General features: G+C 36.9%; 1 pseudogene across 1 annotated transcript in view; it reads left to right on the plus strand.

The window, feature by feature from the left end:
- The first annotated feature begins 4,360 nt into the window (after window positions 1-4,360).
- Window positions 4,361-15,963, plus strand: part of LOC112634942 — a 64,032-nt pseudogene continuing 52,429 nt past the window's right edge. The window contains exon 1 of the transcript XR_003121850.1: window positions 4,361-4,921. The product of XR_003121850.1 is annotated as a frataxin, mitochondrial pseudogene (transcript). The remainder of the gene's footprint in view (window positions 4,922-15,963) is intronic.

Genomic DNA, 15,963 nt, shown 5'->3' on the forward strand with positions numbered 1-15,963 from the left:
GCAAATCCCTTATAATGCCAAAAGGTGTTACCTCTAACCTATGGACTGAGCAAAATTTAGGGGACATAAGTGAAAAACAGGATTTTGGATGTCATCCATTTATATTATTTAATTTTTAAAAAAATAAAGTAAAGATAATCTAAGTGCTAACTATTAACACAGTGAATGATTTTAGTACCGGTTTGGAAACATCACATTATTTAAAAAAAAAAAAATTATCTCAGTGCCTGTGTGTTGCTGATAGGCTTCACAAACATTTTTTCTGCCTAATGGGTTATTTGGTTATGACAAAATTGCTTCTTCTACACATGTTCCAGCTATAAGAGGGTAGCTTTCTATGTGAGAATATATGTTTATCGGGTTTCCCAACAGCTAAAGCATATGGTGTGTAATTAAAAGGCAACATGAAATAACTGTATTACAATATCTCTTTAGGAGTAAAATCTTAAAGTTGCCCAAAACCTTTCAAAAACTTTATGTAAGAAAGTGCTATGTATGAAAGTCACCTAGATATTCTGTGATCTACTCCAGAATTAAATCTGCCTTATATTGACTCCAAGAGAAGTGTCTATAGTCACTTGCCCTTCAGCATGAAGTAATAGGTTATATCGAGGGATGTTATAGGAAGCAACTCAGCACTGCCAGTATTGTAAGGATATTTTTGAGGGTGTTTATTATTATAAGCCATATACAGACCTAGAGGAGAAGTTCTACTCTGACTTTTTACTAGAATATTTCCTGAACAACAGTTTTATTTTTCACCTTATGAACACTATGAATTCTGTACTTGGTTGTGCATTCTTTTCTTGTCTGGCTGTTAAAAAAAAATTTAGGGTCGAATGTATGGCCTAAAAAAAGAATTAGAAGAATATCTGCATGACAATAACACTGGCAAAAACATCTTAAACAGGACACAGAAAACACCAGACTTAAAAGAAAAGATTGATAAATTGGACCTCATTAAAATTAAACTTTCTGTTCATCAGAAGATAATATTACGATAATGGAAAGACAAGCCATAATTGGAAGAAGATATTTCTAAGATACACATCTAACAAGCAACCCAAGTTAAACTGAACCAAAGACTCAAAAAAATTTCACAAAAGAAAATATCAAAATGGCCACTAAACATGTGAAGGCACACTCATTAGTTATCAGAGAAATGTGAATTAAAAGCACAATAAGATACCACGACCCCCCCATGAAAATGGCTAACATGAAGATTGGAAACACAAAGTCATGATGAAGATATGGGCAATGAGAACTCTTTTATATTGCTGATCGAAGTATAAATCAGTATAACAACTTCAGAAAATTACTTGGCAGGACCTACTAAACTAAAATATTATGCAACAATTCCACTCCTGGGAATATATCCAACAAAAACAAGTGGTTTTATTCACATGTACATGTACAAAAATATTCATAATAGCTTGATTTGTAATAGGCCAAAACTTGAAACAACCAAATGTTCAACAGTAGTAGAATATATAAATTAATCGTCATGTGTTCATATAACAAAATTCTAAACAAAAGTGAGAGAAAAGTGAATCTCAAAGACATTCTGTTGAGCAAAAGCAATCAGACGCAAACTGTATAATGCCATTCATATGAAGTTCAAAAACAAGCAAAACTAACACATGATAAAAGTCAGAATAGTGGTTACCTTTAGAGGAAAAATAAAGATGACATCAGGCTGATGAGAATGTTTTATAATTTGATCGGGGTGGTTATACACACATTTATGTGAGAAAAGTCATTGAGCTGTACATTTACGATTTGTGCACTTATGTAACCTATGCTGCTTTATATTAAAAAAAGAAATAATGCATGGTTTGTCTCTTTGGGCATTTATATGGCTACATGACATGTGTTTGATATAATGATCTAATATTCTAGCTCCATTAGGCCTTATTTTCCTTTTCATCTTCTCTCTTACTTATTTTTAATTATTTTATCTTGCTATTATTTGCATAATAGCATCCTCCCGAGCCATTTCAAGTCCTAGTTAGAACAGTTTATAAGTAAGTGCAAATATATCTGAATAAAACTTCAGGTGTTTCTAAATTGGACATCAGAAGACTTTGAATCACGAGACTCAGATTTTCTTTTTCATTCTGACTACACTTACTAAGAGTACAATTTATGGAGAAATTACTTAAGATAATATCTACTTGACATGGTTGTTAAAGGAATTGAAAGAGCATAGCTAAAAGTATTTTTCAAATTGGACAGTGACATAAAAATTACATTTAAAAACAGCTAATATTAATCTAGGAACACAATCTCCAATTAAACAATCAAACTTTAAAAAATTACATTTTTCAGAGGAAAAAAAAATATTTGAAGTCTATAATTTCTGTCTTTCCTAAGATTATTCGTAATTGTTTTAAAACATACTCAGTATCCATGTTCAAATTCTGTCCAAGTAAACACCAACATGAGTTTATATGCTTGAGAAATGTCTGTTTATATGCTTGAGAAAGGATTAACTTGTGTGAAGCTATCAAAGGAGAGGATCTGTTTGCCCATCAAAAATTATTCCAGTCATGCAAAATATTTTGTTATTGAGACATAAATCTATAATATACTAAGAATCAAGTTAAGTTTGTAAATTAAATTCAGTAAAATAAAATTTAAGTTAGCCACTGTTTAGATTGGAAAATTAAGGAGAGAGTAATCACTTGAGCTCAGAGTTTGAGGTTCCAGTGAGCTATAATCATGCCACTGTATTCCAGCCGTGCAACAAAGTGAGACTGTATCAAACAAAAAAAGAGAAAGAGTGAGATAAATGTTAAGAGGTGTTTTCATCTCTCCTTGTGCAGATAAGAAGTTTGTGGAAACACAATAGGTGCTATCAGACCTTCCCAAAGGAGTTTCTGAATACAAATGTTCTGACTTTTATGTATGAGGATATCAGCTATACCAGGTGATTCTCTCAAGTTTCTTTCTAATTTAACACATTCCTCAACACATTCCAAGTAGCTTCTCACCTGAGATATCCAACTGAGATTATTCTTATCAAGATAACGTGGGATTCTCTTGTTGCTAGATCCAATAAACATGTTGTAGTTTTAACTCATCTCACCACTGAATATTAGACTCTCTCTTCTTTCCCTCACTCCCTGAAACAGAGTCTTGCTCTGTTGCCCAGGCTGGAGTACAATAGCACAATCTTGGCCTCCACCTCCCGTGTTCAAGCAATTCTCCTGCCTCAGCCTCACAAGTAGCTGGAACTACAGGCATGCGCCATCATGCCTGGCTAACTTTTGTATTTTTAGTAGAGATAGAGTTTCACTGTGTTGACCAGGCTGGTCTTGAACTCCTGACCTCGTGATCCGCCTACCTCGGCCCCCAAAAGTGCTGGGATTAGAGGCGTGAGCCACTGTGCCCAGCCTACTCTCTCTTCTTAAAAAGCTTCCTTTCCTTCCTTTCTGTGACGTCACCCTCTCTTGGTTTTCCTCCTATCTTTAGAAGCTACTTCTTAGTGTCTTTTGTGAACTCTACTTATGCCCATCTTTTAAAATTTGGTGGTGCTTAGATTCTCCTCTGTGTCACCTTTATCTGTCTCCCTAGGCAATACCATTCAGTCATCTGAATGCAAACACCATTTGATAATGACTATCAAACCTCCAACTTCAGCCATGATCTCACTCCTGAGCTCAAAATTTATGTAACTCTCTATTGGACATCCCCATGCAGGTTTCCTGTAGAGGCTTCAAAATCAGTTTTACGTAGAGTTTATCATCTCTCTCCCTAACCTGTCCCTGTGTGACTGATTTCGGTGAGCACTTTATCACCCATAAAGCTGCTAACACTGAGAATTCTCTGTCAACGATTTCTTTGACGCAACAAGAAGTCCTGTCAAATTTATTCGTTAACTAGCTCTGCAATTCATTCATTCTATCTTACTTCTTTCAGCTACATAATTCTTGTCTACAATCAATTCTACTCAAAACAAAAAAACCTGATTATTATTCCTCGCTTAATATCCTTTATCACTGCTAAAGACTTACATTCCATAATGACCATTAACGACTGCCATCATGAGAGTTATTTTTCAGAAAACTTTTTCTTATCAGTATAACAATTTTTTATAACACATTAAATAAATACACTATAAACAATAATATTTAGACATTAAAGTTTCAGGCAAAGACTTGATAGAGAAAGAAAAATTTGATGTGAAAGCAGTATTTGAATGACATCTTGTTTCTCACTTATAGAAATTTGTTTTCATTGTTCAAGTGATACATAGTTTTTTTTTTATGCAAAAATTGTTTGTATGCATTGATTTGAGGTGGAACACATAATAACATTTTTCATTAGAAATAATGGAAGTGGGCAGACCCGGAGTAGCATGTGGACTCTCAGGCGCCACGCAGTTGCCGGCCTCCTGTCGTCCCCCAGCCCGGCCCAGGCCCAGACCCTCACCCGGGCCCCGCGGCCAGCAGAGTTGGCCCCGCTCTGAGGCCTCCAGGCCCTGCACACTGGCATGGATGCAACCTGCACACCCCACCACGCCAGTTCGAACCTCCATGGCCTCAACCAGATTCGGAATGTCAACAAGCAGAGTGCCTATTTGATGAATTTGAGGAAATCGGGAACTTTGGGCCACTCAGCCTCTCTAGATGACACCACCTATGAAAGACTAGCAGAGGAAACGCTGGACTCTTTAGCAGAGTTTTTTGAAGACCTTGCAGACAAGCCATACACCTTTGAGGACTATGATGTTTCCTTTGGGAGTGGTGTCTTAACAGTTAAACTGGGTGGAGATCTAGGAACCTACGTGATCAACAAGCAGACACCAAACAAGCAAATCTGGTTATCTTCTCCATCCAGATGTTATATGGAGTTGCTGGAGTATGAGAAGAGCTTCTTCATCCCAACAGCTTTCAAAGTGAAGCAGCAGCTCATGCCTGTAATCCCAGCACTTTGGTAGGCCGAGGTGGGTGGTTCACTTGAGGTCAGGAGTTTGAGACCAGCCTGGCCAACATAGTGAAACCTCGTCTCTACTAAAAATACAAAAATTAGCTGGGCATGGTGGTGCACACCTGTAATCCCTGCTACTCAGGAAGCTGAGGCAGGAGAATCACTTGAACCCATAAGGTGGAGGTTGGAATGAGCCAAGATCGTGCCACTGCACTCCAGCAAGACTCTGCCTCAAAAAAAAAAAAAAAAAAAAAAAAAGTGAACCTCTGGGTCCCCCAGATCTCTTCAGAGATATGTAATGTTCTCCTTTTTCCAACTACATAACTCTGTGAGCCTGGGTTTTCTTCATATACCCCAATGAGAACAACATATTGCAACAGATAGAATGAAGAGACAAGTAGAAGAATCCAGCTGTTTTCTATTAAGCCAAACATTACAGTTGTCAACTGAAGAATTCTGAGATTAATAAATTTGCAAAGAAGAGCTTTATTTCTCCTAAAAGATTGCAGCCTGCAGGGTGGTCATTCTGACAGGCTGAGAAATGTAGTCTCTGGCCAGAAGCCAAAAACAGACACTGAGGGTCAGAAGAATAAGATGGGCATTTATGTTGAATAGGATGGCCAAATATATGTATTCAATAAACTATAGGAGGAGTCATGAATAGTCATGAAAGGAGAAACATGCACATGCTCAGTTGAGCTTCATGCATGTGCAAAAATTGGCAGCTTTAGCATGATCAGAGGGTGGAGTTTTCTGTCCTCTGACATCAAAAGGTGAAACAGAGGACACAGAAACCCTCACTGCACATCCTCTGTAAACTGGCCAGAACCATTCCATTGTGGGCAGTCTGTTATCAGGAAGGAATGCTGGTTAGTTGTGCAGAAACTGCAAAAGGAAGGGGCAGTGTCAGACCATTGGTTGATATCAGCGGTGCAGCTCGTCCTTCCAAAGGGCTGATTTCTGTTTAACCTGTAGGAAGAAAATCCTAATGGTGTTTAGCAATGGAGAAGGTATAACAACTCATCATGGCAGGAACTTAGTTTTCAAGGTTTCTCTGGGGTCCCCTTGGCCAAGAGGTGGTGCATCCATTTAGTCAGCTGGGTGACTTAGGATTTCATTTTTATTTCTCCGAGTTTTATAAAACTCTAAAATAATTCTTTGACAGCCAGATGGGAGGGGGTCCCTGGAGAAACTCCAACCAGCCTGCCCACTGGGGTGGAGCCTCGGGAGTTTGCAGCAAGAAAGAGCCTGGCGCCTCCTTTTCCTTTGTGAACCTGGGATTCGAGCAGCCTGATGGGAAGCACTCTAGCAGGGGACTCTGGCCTTGCAGAGGATCCCTGTTCCCCCCAACCCTTTATTTCCCCTTTTCACTTAATAAAACCCTGCTTTACTCACCCTTTAAACCATCTGCAAGCCTAAATTTTTGTGGCTGTGGGGATGGACAAGAGCCTTATCTTTAGCTGAACTAAGGAAAAGTCCTGCAATGATTCCATTCTTCCCACTAAATATGTTTTGTTTCGAAAATATAGTTATCATAAATATGTCCTTAATATTGTTAAATCAAATTTAGCCTAAAGCTGCCTCCTTACATAGTTTAAGCTTGACTTAAAGGTTATTCTGTACTTAGTGAATTGTAACCTACCTAGATGTGTAAACAAGACTGTGACCTACTCTTGTGACAATCATTGAATTTTGGCCAATCAAAGGAGGTCAACTCTTGACACTGCTTTCAAATAAGGCAAATATGGAGCTGTAACCAATCTGGCTGTTTCTATACCTCACTTCTGTTTTCTATATGCCACTTTTCTTTCTCTGTCCATAAATCTTCTTCCAGCACGTGACTGTGCTGGAGTCTCTGAGCCTACTCTGGCTGAGGAGGCTGCCCAATTCACAAAGTGTTCAATTAAACTCTGTTAAATTAAAAAAAAAGAAGAAGAAAGAAAAAAGAAATAATGGAAGTTTTTGGCCAGGCACAGTGGCTCACCCCTGTAATACCAGCATTTTGGGAGGCCGAGGTGGGCGGATTACCTGAGGTCAGGAGTTCCACACCAGCCTGACCAACATGGAGAAACCCTGTTTCTACTAAAAATACAAAATTAGCTGGGCGTGGTGGTGTGTGCCTGTAATCCCAGCCACTCAGGAGGCTGAAGCAGGATAATTGCTTGAACCCAGGAGGTGGAGGTTGTGGTGAGCTGAGATGCTGAGATTGTGCCATTGCTCTCCAGCCTGGGCAACAAGAGCAAAAATCTGTCTCAAAAAAAAAAAAAAAAAAAAAAAAAAAAATTCGCCCATGTTTTTGTCTAGTACTTTTGTGCTTTCACTTTTCATATTTCAATCTTTCCTCCATGTAGAAAGTAAAAAAGTTCCTCTTTAAACTTTCTCTTCTTGTTAAGGAATAAATCATAAGTGTTAGAAATAATAGTTTTTTTTTTTTTTAAAGACTAACTTCCTTTAAGCCTCCTTACTTTATGCTAATAACTTTTTGTTAGGCTCTATCCTATGTAGCTGTTANAAAAAGGGCCGGGCGCGGTGGCTCAAGCCTGTAATCCCAGCACTTTGGGAGGCCGAGAGGGGCGGATCACGAGGTCAGGAGATCAAGACCATCTTGGCGAACACGGTGAAACCCCGTCTCTACTAAAATATACAATAAACTAGCCGAGCGAGGGGGCGGGCGCCTGTAGTCCCAGCCATGCGGGAGGCTGAGGTAGGAGAATGGCGTGAACCCAGGAGGCGGAGCTTGCAGTGAGCCGAGATCGAGATCGCGCCACTGCACTCCAGCCTGGGCGATAGAGCGAGACTCCATCTCAAAAGAAAAAATGAAGGAAGGGAGGAAGGGAGGAAGGGAGGGAGGGAGGGAAATAATGAAAGGTTTCTCTTAATAAATGACTTTTCACTTAGCAGCAGGATTTATAAGAACAAATGAAAGTCATTGAGAGTAAATTGTATTCTCATTGCTTTCAGGATAAATTCTAAGCTTCTTAACATCACTTGAAAGATATACAGCCTGACTTCCGCTTCATCTGACACCAATCCCCATTTCACATTTTACCTTCCGGTCATGTGGAGCTACAGAAATCTTGCACCAACTCAGGAGCTGTGTTTCTTAAAAACACAGGGGTTGGCAGAACTAAGGTTGGCATGATTGAGTTCTCACATATGATAGAGTGTTCAGGGAAAACATTAAATATATATGAAATCTGTATACCACTGCAAAGAGGTATTTTAGAAAGCATCTACTTCCAGAACAAACTGGATCAACAAGTGACTATTCTTCTGAATCCTCTTCTTGAACTCTTCCTGAAAAATTATGGTGCTATTATGAGCTAGCAAAGCAGAATATTTTAAATATTTTGTTATCCCAACTACTTTCATTTAAAGTTTACACATCAGCCCTTATTAGTTTTAAATTGAAGTGGGTTACTCATAAATATTGATTTTATGGATCAGTGTCATTCACCCTGTATTTTGCTGATTAAAAAACTCTTCTTAGCCTCAATGTTGTTTTTTTTTTAATTTTAGCAATATTAGCCTTAATGTATTTGAATGGGTACAGTAGCTAAAACCTTTCTCAAAGGATCCTCTTAAATGAAATGTTAGTTGGACTGTAATGAGAACATCTCTCTGGCTGCTTTGCAAAAAATGGATGCTAGCATACAAAAGTGGAAAAAGACTACTGTGGAAGTTGTTAGAATACTCCAAGGTAGTAGCTTGCCAGGGATGGTGGCAAGGAGATGGAGAGATATAGAATACAAAGGTTTTAGAATAAGCAACAAAAATGAGGAAGACTAGAAAAGGAAAGGTCAGGGTGAGGGAGGTAAGGAATCAAAAGATCTGTCTTGGGCATACACATATTATTTGCTACTAAACACACAAGTGGAGATTTTTAAGCAGTCAGTTGAAAATTTGGAGCAGAAGATGTAAATTTGGAAGTCATTTCTATATAGCCACAAAACTAGATCCCACGGGAAAGAGTGCAGATAGCCCAAAATGATTTCATATTCAAACCATCAAAGGAATTAAAATGAATAGAAATTGACTCAATGGTGGATCAAATATCAAAAGAAGATGGCATAAAACAGGACTCTATTCCAGACTTCCTCTTCCCCAGCTTACTCATGGAGGATTTGCACACTACTTCAAGTCTTTTTTAGAATGAAGTGGGCATTAAATAAATAACAAATAATTTCTTACAGAACGTGTGCCCTCTTACCATGTCAAACAGGAAGTTAAACATTCGTCTTTCTACTGATCACATATCAGTGTGGCTTTCTGGAAGTGCCCTTAAATAGCATGTTAACCTGAGCTTATTACCAAGCTCGAGATCATTTCACCAAAACCAAAAGCGTTTGGCATGTGTGTGACATGCAGAGGGGTAATTATAAATAAATCCATTTCACAGGAAACCCATTTACTTGTAGTTCAGTATATTGTGCAGCTAACCCAAGTTTTAGAACTATAGAAATGTTGTTCTCCTCAAAAAAATATTCTAGAAGAACTATATCAAAAGCAGTTAAATAGCAGAAGCTAACTCCTGCCTCTACATCCTCTTTAGAAGCCACACATCTCTTGATAGTCTGGGGACAGAGCTCTTATTCAGGATTTGCAACACAATCTCTTGGGAATTTTATTTTTAAAATATTCACACCCAAGCCTCACTCTTGGGGATTCAAATTTGGGAGGTATGTGAAAAGAGTATTCTGAAGAAATTCTTCATGTAATTTTGTTGCTGATTCCTGGTTAGGAATTTCTGCTCGACGGTAAGGACCTCTGAGGTTTTAAGGGAGTGAGTATTTGAGATCCAGAAAGGATTTGGGGAAGCTTCTTTGCCTTGCTTGCACCACTTGATTGGCTGTAATCCACCTGTGAATGTCACCGTTTAATTTGAATAATAACTCAAGCCAGGTTCTTTAATTCTTATAACAAAATAGATAAATTTATCAAATATGTGTCTAGCATTTTATCGAAAGCAGATGGATCTCCTCTAGCTCACAATAACAATAACGATAATGATATTTTAGGCAAATATGATGACTGTCATATTCATTGTTCTCTCGATTTGTTCAAAATCTACATTAGTCAATAAATACAAAACAGGGACTGTAATGCATATGTGATATTCTCACCAATCAATCTAAGTTTCTCTTCCTGAACTATCAGAAAGTCAAATTTATAAACTGTTTCACCTTTGATTACTTTTGCTTCCTATAGAATGCCTTCAGACAATGTAAATTTTAAACACTAAGCCCTCAAGTTTTATGAAGGTTTATAAAAGAAATAACTTTAGCTAATAAAATCCATTGAGGATACTATCTACATGTTAAATTTCACCTCACAGGGAAAATGTAGCTAATATAAATTGATATGCCTCATTTCGTTTATAAAGAGAATTATCACTACCAAGAACTACTCTGCAGTAAGTTTTAAGTGCCACTGTAGTAACCATCCTTAATCAAGGCTTTCTGGTTCAAGCATCTTTCCAAATCACTTCATTTTTTAATCTTTGTTTTAATGATGCCATGGTGCCTATGGCTTTTATTATAAGTTACTTCAAATTCTTTTTGGAAAGTGGATTGATTATTAATAATAAAAATCTATCCTGGATTCACTCTCTCATAAAATAAATATTTATTTATTTCTAGTTATTGAGAGAACACCTCCAACAAGTGTAGTGTGAAGGTTTTCTAAGTTAAATAATCCAAAAACCTTCTGCTTTAAAACAACAACAACAAAATAAAACTTAGTACAGCATATCCTGCCACGACAGGGTTTCTTTCAGGAAGTTTACATTGTGGTCAAGGATGACGACTGCTCCTTTAGCATCTGGAATAGAACTTTGTGAGCTCCTCTTCCTCTTTTCTACAACATCACCATTACTGATATTTAAGCACTTCCTATGTGCCAGGGACTGTACCAGGAGCTTTGCCTGCAAGCTTATCTAATCCTCACAACAAAGTTGAACCTGGTCCTAATAATGTACCTATTTTAGATGAGGAATCTGAAACTTGAAAAAGATTAAATATCTTGCCTTCAATACATGGTTTTAAATAAATGCATAAAGTTGTGCAGCTAGATATACAATTATTAGACTTACCCCTGGCTGAGAGTAGGAGAAACAATGTATGGAAATGTTTCTTCTCTAGATTCTGGGATAAAGTCTCCTCTGCTGCTCTCAGGAACTTGGACTTCCCTGATCTCACTGGAAATCAGAAAAATGGCTTTGCTTTCGCCCTTTTGCAACAGGCAAATGGTTGAACCTAACACATTATATGGCTACCTTTCTTTAATCTGAGCTTTGACTTTTCTATTTACCTGTGTTACTTATGTTTAAAATCTAAATAAAGGCTTAGACAGTGGTAGATCCACTGACCAAAGGATCAGGTAGATACAGTTGACTGTCCCAAGGCCCTTAGGTTCTAAGTGGCAAGGGATCATAGGAAGCATTCACTCAGCTGACAAACTGACCACGCAATGTCCCCCAAATGGGCCTCTCACAGCACTTTTTTCTGTTACCACATACAGCGAGGTAGCCATTGCTTACTTACCATGAGGCATATTTTTTACTATAGCCTTGAGGATGATATGTGATAGAGCATTTGACTCATATTTTTTACTATGATGTTCCAAGATTAATTAATAAAATAGTTTATTGATCCAATATGTTTTATATGGAATTTACCAGCTTGGAAATCAGGAAACCTGGTATATAATCCTGGTACTTATTCTAGTGATGTCTGATTCCAGATAAGTCATTTCAGTGCTTTGAGCCCCAGCTCCTTAACTGTGCATGAGAGAATTTTGTTAGATTGTTTTGAAGGTCTCTCCCAACTCTGAAAATCAATGAAGTTACCAATCTCTATGACTGATTGTATCAAGCTACTCTTTACTGAGCTAAATTTTTACTTCATGTAATCTTCTCCAATCCGGAAAAAAATAATTCAAAGTCAACAGGCAAAAGTAAGAAAGTGCTTTTTTATAGCAGAAGGATAAATTTAAGCATGATATATTCCCACATGTTTCATCCAGTCATTCATGAGAGTTTTCTTTCATTGTTACTCATTTCCCTAATTGACTTTAAATTTGAGCATCTGATACATGAAGATGAGGTCAAAATAATCATTGATGAATTTCCTTTAAAAAATGTAAAAGTTGCTTCCTATTGTATGAGGAATTCCTATTCCTGAATGAGGTCATTTTTTCCTGTTCCTATAGGAATTCCTATTCCTGAATGAGGTCATTTTTTCTGAGTTACCAGATTCTAACACACTGCATTTATTTATCTAAGATTTGTAATTTTAGACTTCTTTCTGAACCTATAAATATTTAACCTAATATTTCCTTACAGATGTTTAAGAAAAACAAATTTTTCCTTTCTCTAATTCCTCAATTCAGTGAATCAGCTCTGGGCTGAGAAATTTCATCAGCACTTGCTTCCAAGGCCAGGGAAATCTTTGTTCCTAAAAAAGAGAAAAAAAATCTGAACCTCAATTTACAATGTTTATTACTTTTCCTTCCCCACCAAAAGTAATTTTCTACTGTTATTCCTATTTATCATATTATTATCCTTTATTTTAATTCAATTTGCACACAACCATGCTTATTCTAAGTTTTATGTTAACTTTTCTGGAGACATCCCTGCCTGCAGTTTTTTCCTTATTCCAAAAATGGCAATAAGCCAAGCCCCACTTTCTTCTAACTTAATTTTTCCAGACATCTTAATGGCTATGTCAATTTCCTGTCATTGTTCTCCTATAGGATTTCCTTAGTCCCCTCCTGATGCCTTTGGCAGGTACACATTTATACTGAAATTGACAAAGGTAGGGAAAAGTCATCAACACTGTTCAGAGGAGAAGAGACTTATTCATTATGACGTAACTAAGTTGAAAAGCACAGCTAATGGACTATTTTGGTAGCATGACTTGAGATACAGAAGCCTTTCAGTCCCTGGAAACGGTTGCCTCTAAATGGCACTCCCAAGGTCAGGAAGGAAACATGACATCACTGGGGAGCAGCTGCCTCTGAGGTAGTGAAAAGGAGCTTCAAGAAGCTCCTGTGATTAAAGGCACATTAATCATGACCATCCAGTTGGCTAAAAGATAAGAAAAATACAAGGATTTAAGGGCAAATTTAGAAAAACTCCAAGCAAAAAAGAGTTTGAGTTTTGTTTTCATATTCAATGAGCCCTTAACCTTGGCAGAATGATTCTTAATAAGTGTTATTGTTTTTTCATTCTGTAAAGAAAATAAGTGATATCATTTTCTTCTCACCTGTGAGTTCAAGAGCAGTCCAGTTTCTCCCTACAGAGTCCAGAGTGAAAATTTAGACACTTATTTCACATTTATCTGTGTGGATTTGGACAGGAAAAAGGAGATATTGAACATGAACATTTTGAAACACAACATTTTTAAAAAGTATATCATTACTAAAGAACCTCCACATAGGATTTAAGGAATCCAAAGCACCCAATGTTGAAACATGCTTGAAAACTGTTACTTTTCCTAATTGTTAAGAGCTTTATTCAATGCCAAAGCAGACAAAGTTTTGCTATCAACCCCATTCCTTATAACAATCTAGCTCTTTATTTTTGTTTAGAAGCTATGCTGAGCAGCAATATGTTGTCAAATTAATGAATATTATCAACAATAATATGTAAGTTAAATATTAATATATATGTTTCTGAATATGGTTAACTTTAGACTTGTTTAAAATTGCATCTCTTTAGTGGAATATCTTAGTTTACTATCGCTCTGTTGCAAATTAACACAAACTTAGTAGCTTAAAGCAACACAAGCTTATTCTCTTACATCCCAGGGATCAGAAATCTAGAATCCAAGTGTCAGCAGGGCTACATTCCTTCTGGAGACTTCAGGGCAGAAGTTATTTTCTTGCCTTCTTTGATCTCTAAAGGCTGTCTTCATTTCTTGGCTCCTGACCCTTTGACTCTGTCCTTACATAACTTGCTACTTTATTTGATCTCCTACCCCTCTCTTACGAAGTTTGTAAGTATATCAGACGCACCGAGATGATTCGGGACAGTCTCTCAATCTCAAAATCTTCAATTTAATCCATCTGCAAAGTCCCTCTTGTCATATAAGGTAAAATTTGTAAGTGTAGGGCATTAGAATGTGAACATCTTTGGAGGACCATTTTCAGCCTAGCACAATATACTTTACAATACTCAACAATATACTCAACAATATACTTTACAAATGTTAGTGGAAGACAACAGTCAGAAGTCATTAAAAGATATTTATAAGTAGACGTCAAACAAAGGTTCTACATGGTAACAACATTCTAAAAGTGAAAATACTAGGAATTAATTATATATGTGACAGAAAAACACTGCAGCAGTGAAACGTGAGTCCATCAACTTGAGAAGGATAAAATGGCAAAGGAATGTTAAATATAATTAATCTGATCTGGGATTAAATTGGAAATTATGGAACTTGCAATTGCAAGCTTTGAGTGAATAAACATAGATTTTGTTTGTTAAAGTTTTAAAGAAAAAATGTCCATCAACAGATCAAGGAATGAACAAATTATGATATATCTATACAATGGAATATTATTCAGCCATAAAAAAGAATGAAATACAAGCTAAAATACAAACAAACCTTGAAAATATTATGCTAAGTCAAAGATGCCAGACACAAAGGGTCAAATTCTGTATGATTTCTTTTATACGAAATATCGAGAACAGGAAAATTCATAGAGTCAAAAAACATGTTAGTGGTTGCCAGAGGATTGACAGAATCGAGAGTATGGAGGGATTACTTACCCTTTTCTCATTTAGAAAAAAGTGCAGCAGCAATCGCTGCCAGCACAGTACTCTAAGGGCAAATGGGAAAAGGGTAATGGATACAGAAATTATTTTAAAAGTTTTGAAACTAGAGTGATGTTATAGTTATATAACATTGTGAATGCACTAAATGCTACTAAATTGTACACTTTAAGATGTATAACTGTACATTATATGAATTCCATCTCAATAGAAAAAGAGTTCTAAAGAAATCTCAACATGACAATGTTCTTAACAGTACTGTGTATATAATCGGTTCAATAGTAGGTTCTAGAAAGATCAGGAGAAGTATAGAAATTAATCTCAAGAAGTGGTTTTTGAGATTAAAACCCTGGATCAGGTAATGAGTGACCTCTGCTCTAATTTCAACTAACCACAAATTAGCCATGTGACTCTAGGAAAAATCACAACGTGTCTCTACCCATTTACCCATACATAAAATAAATTGAATAAATCAGATAATTTCTAACATTAAACTTCAAAATTCTATTATTCTTTTGCACCTTCTGTTCACACTCAGCTAGTTTCTTTGGAATACAAAAAGAAAAGAAAATTTCTGTCTCTGAAATTTACATTTCAGTGTAAAAACAAAATATGTTGTTTTCAATTTATTTGAGTATATAACTTATGAACAAATTAGTTTAAGATCATCAATAAATAAAGAGAGAGACAGACAGACACATAAAAGCCCCCCTCCACATACACACACAGAGAGAGAGAAAACGAGAGGGAGAGAAAGAGAGGAAATATGTATACCTACCAATGGTTATATCTAGATGGTGAGATTATAACATTTTTCTTGCTATCTTTACCTTCTAATTGTTTTTTAAAAGAACATGTATTATTTGTATTGCAGAAAAAATACAAATTTTGTTCAATTTGTCTCCGTATTTCAATGTTTGAAGTATGTCTAAACTTGTAGTTATTAGGAATTCACAATAATCTGGATGCACACTAATCTTTTCAGGAACAAAATAAATAATTTAACTTAAAGAAATAGTTCAACAAGGCCGGGCGCGGTGGCTCAAGCCTGTAATCCCAGCACTTTGGGAGGCCGAGGCGGGTGGATCACGAGGTCAGGAGATCGAGACCATCCTGGCTAACATGGTGAAACCCCGTCTCTACTAAAAATACAAAAAAACTAGCCGGGCGCGGTGGCGGGCGCCTGTAGTCCCAGCTACTCGGAGGCTGAGGCAGGAGAATGGCATGAACCTGGGAGGCGGAGCTTGCAGTGA

This window comes from Theropithecus gelada, chromosome 11 (genome assembly GCF_003255815.1).
Source record: "Theropithecus gelada isolate Dixy chromosome 11, Tgel_1.0, whole genome shotgun sequence".
In the NCBI taxonomy this organism is placed as follows: Eukaryota; Metazoa; Chordata; class Mammalia; order Primates; family Cercopithecidae; genus Theropithecus; species Theropithecus gelada.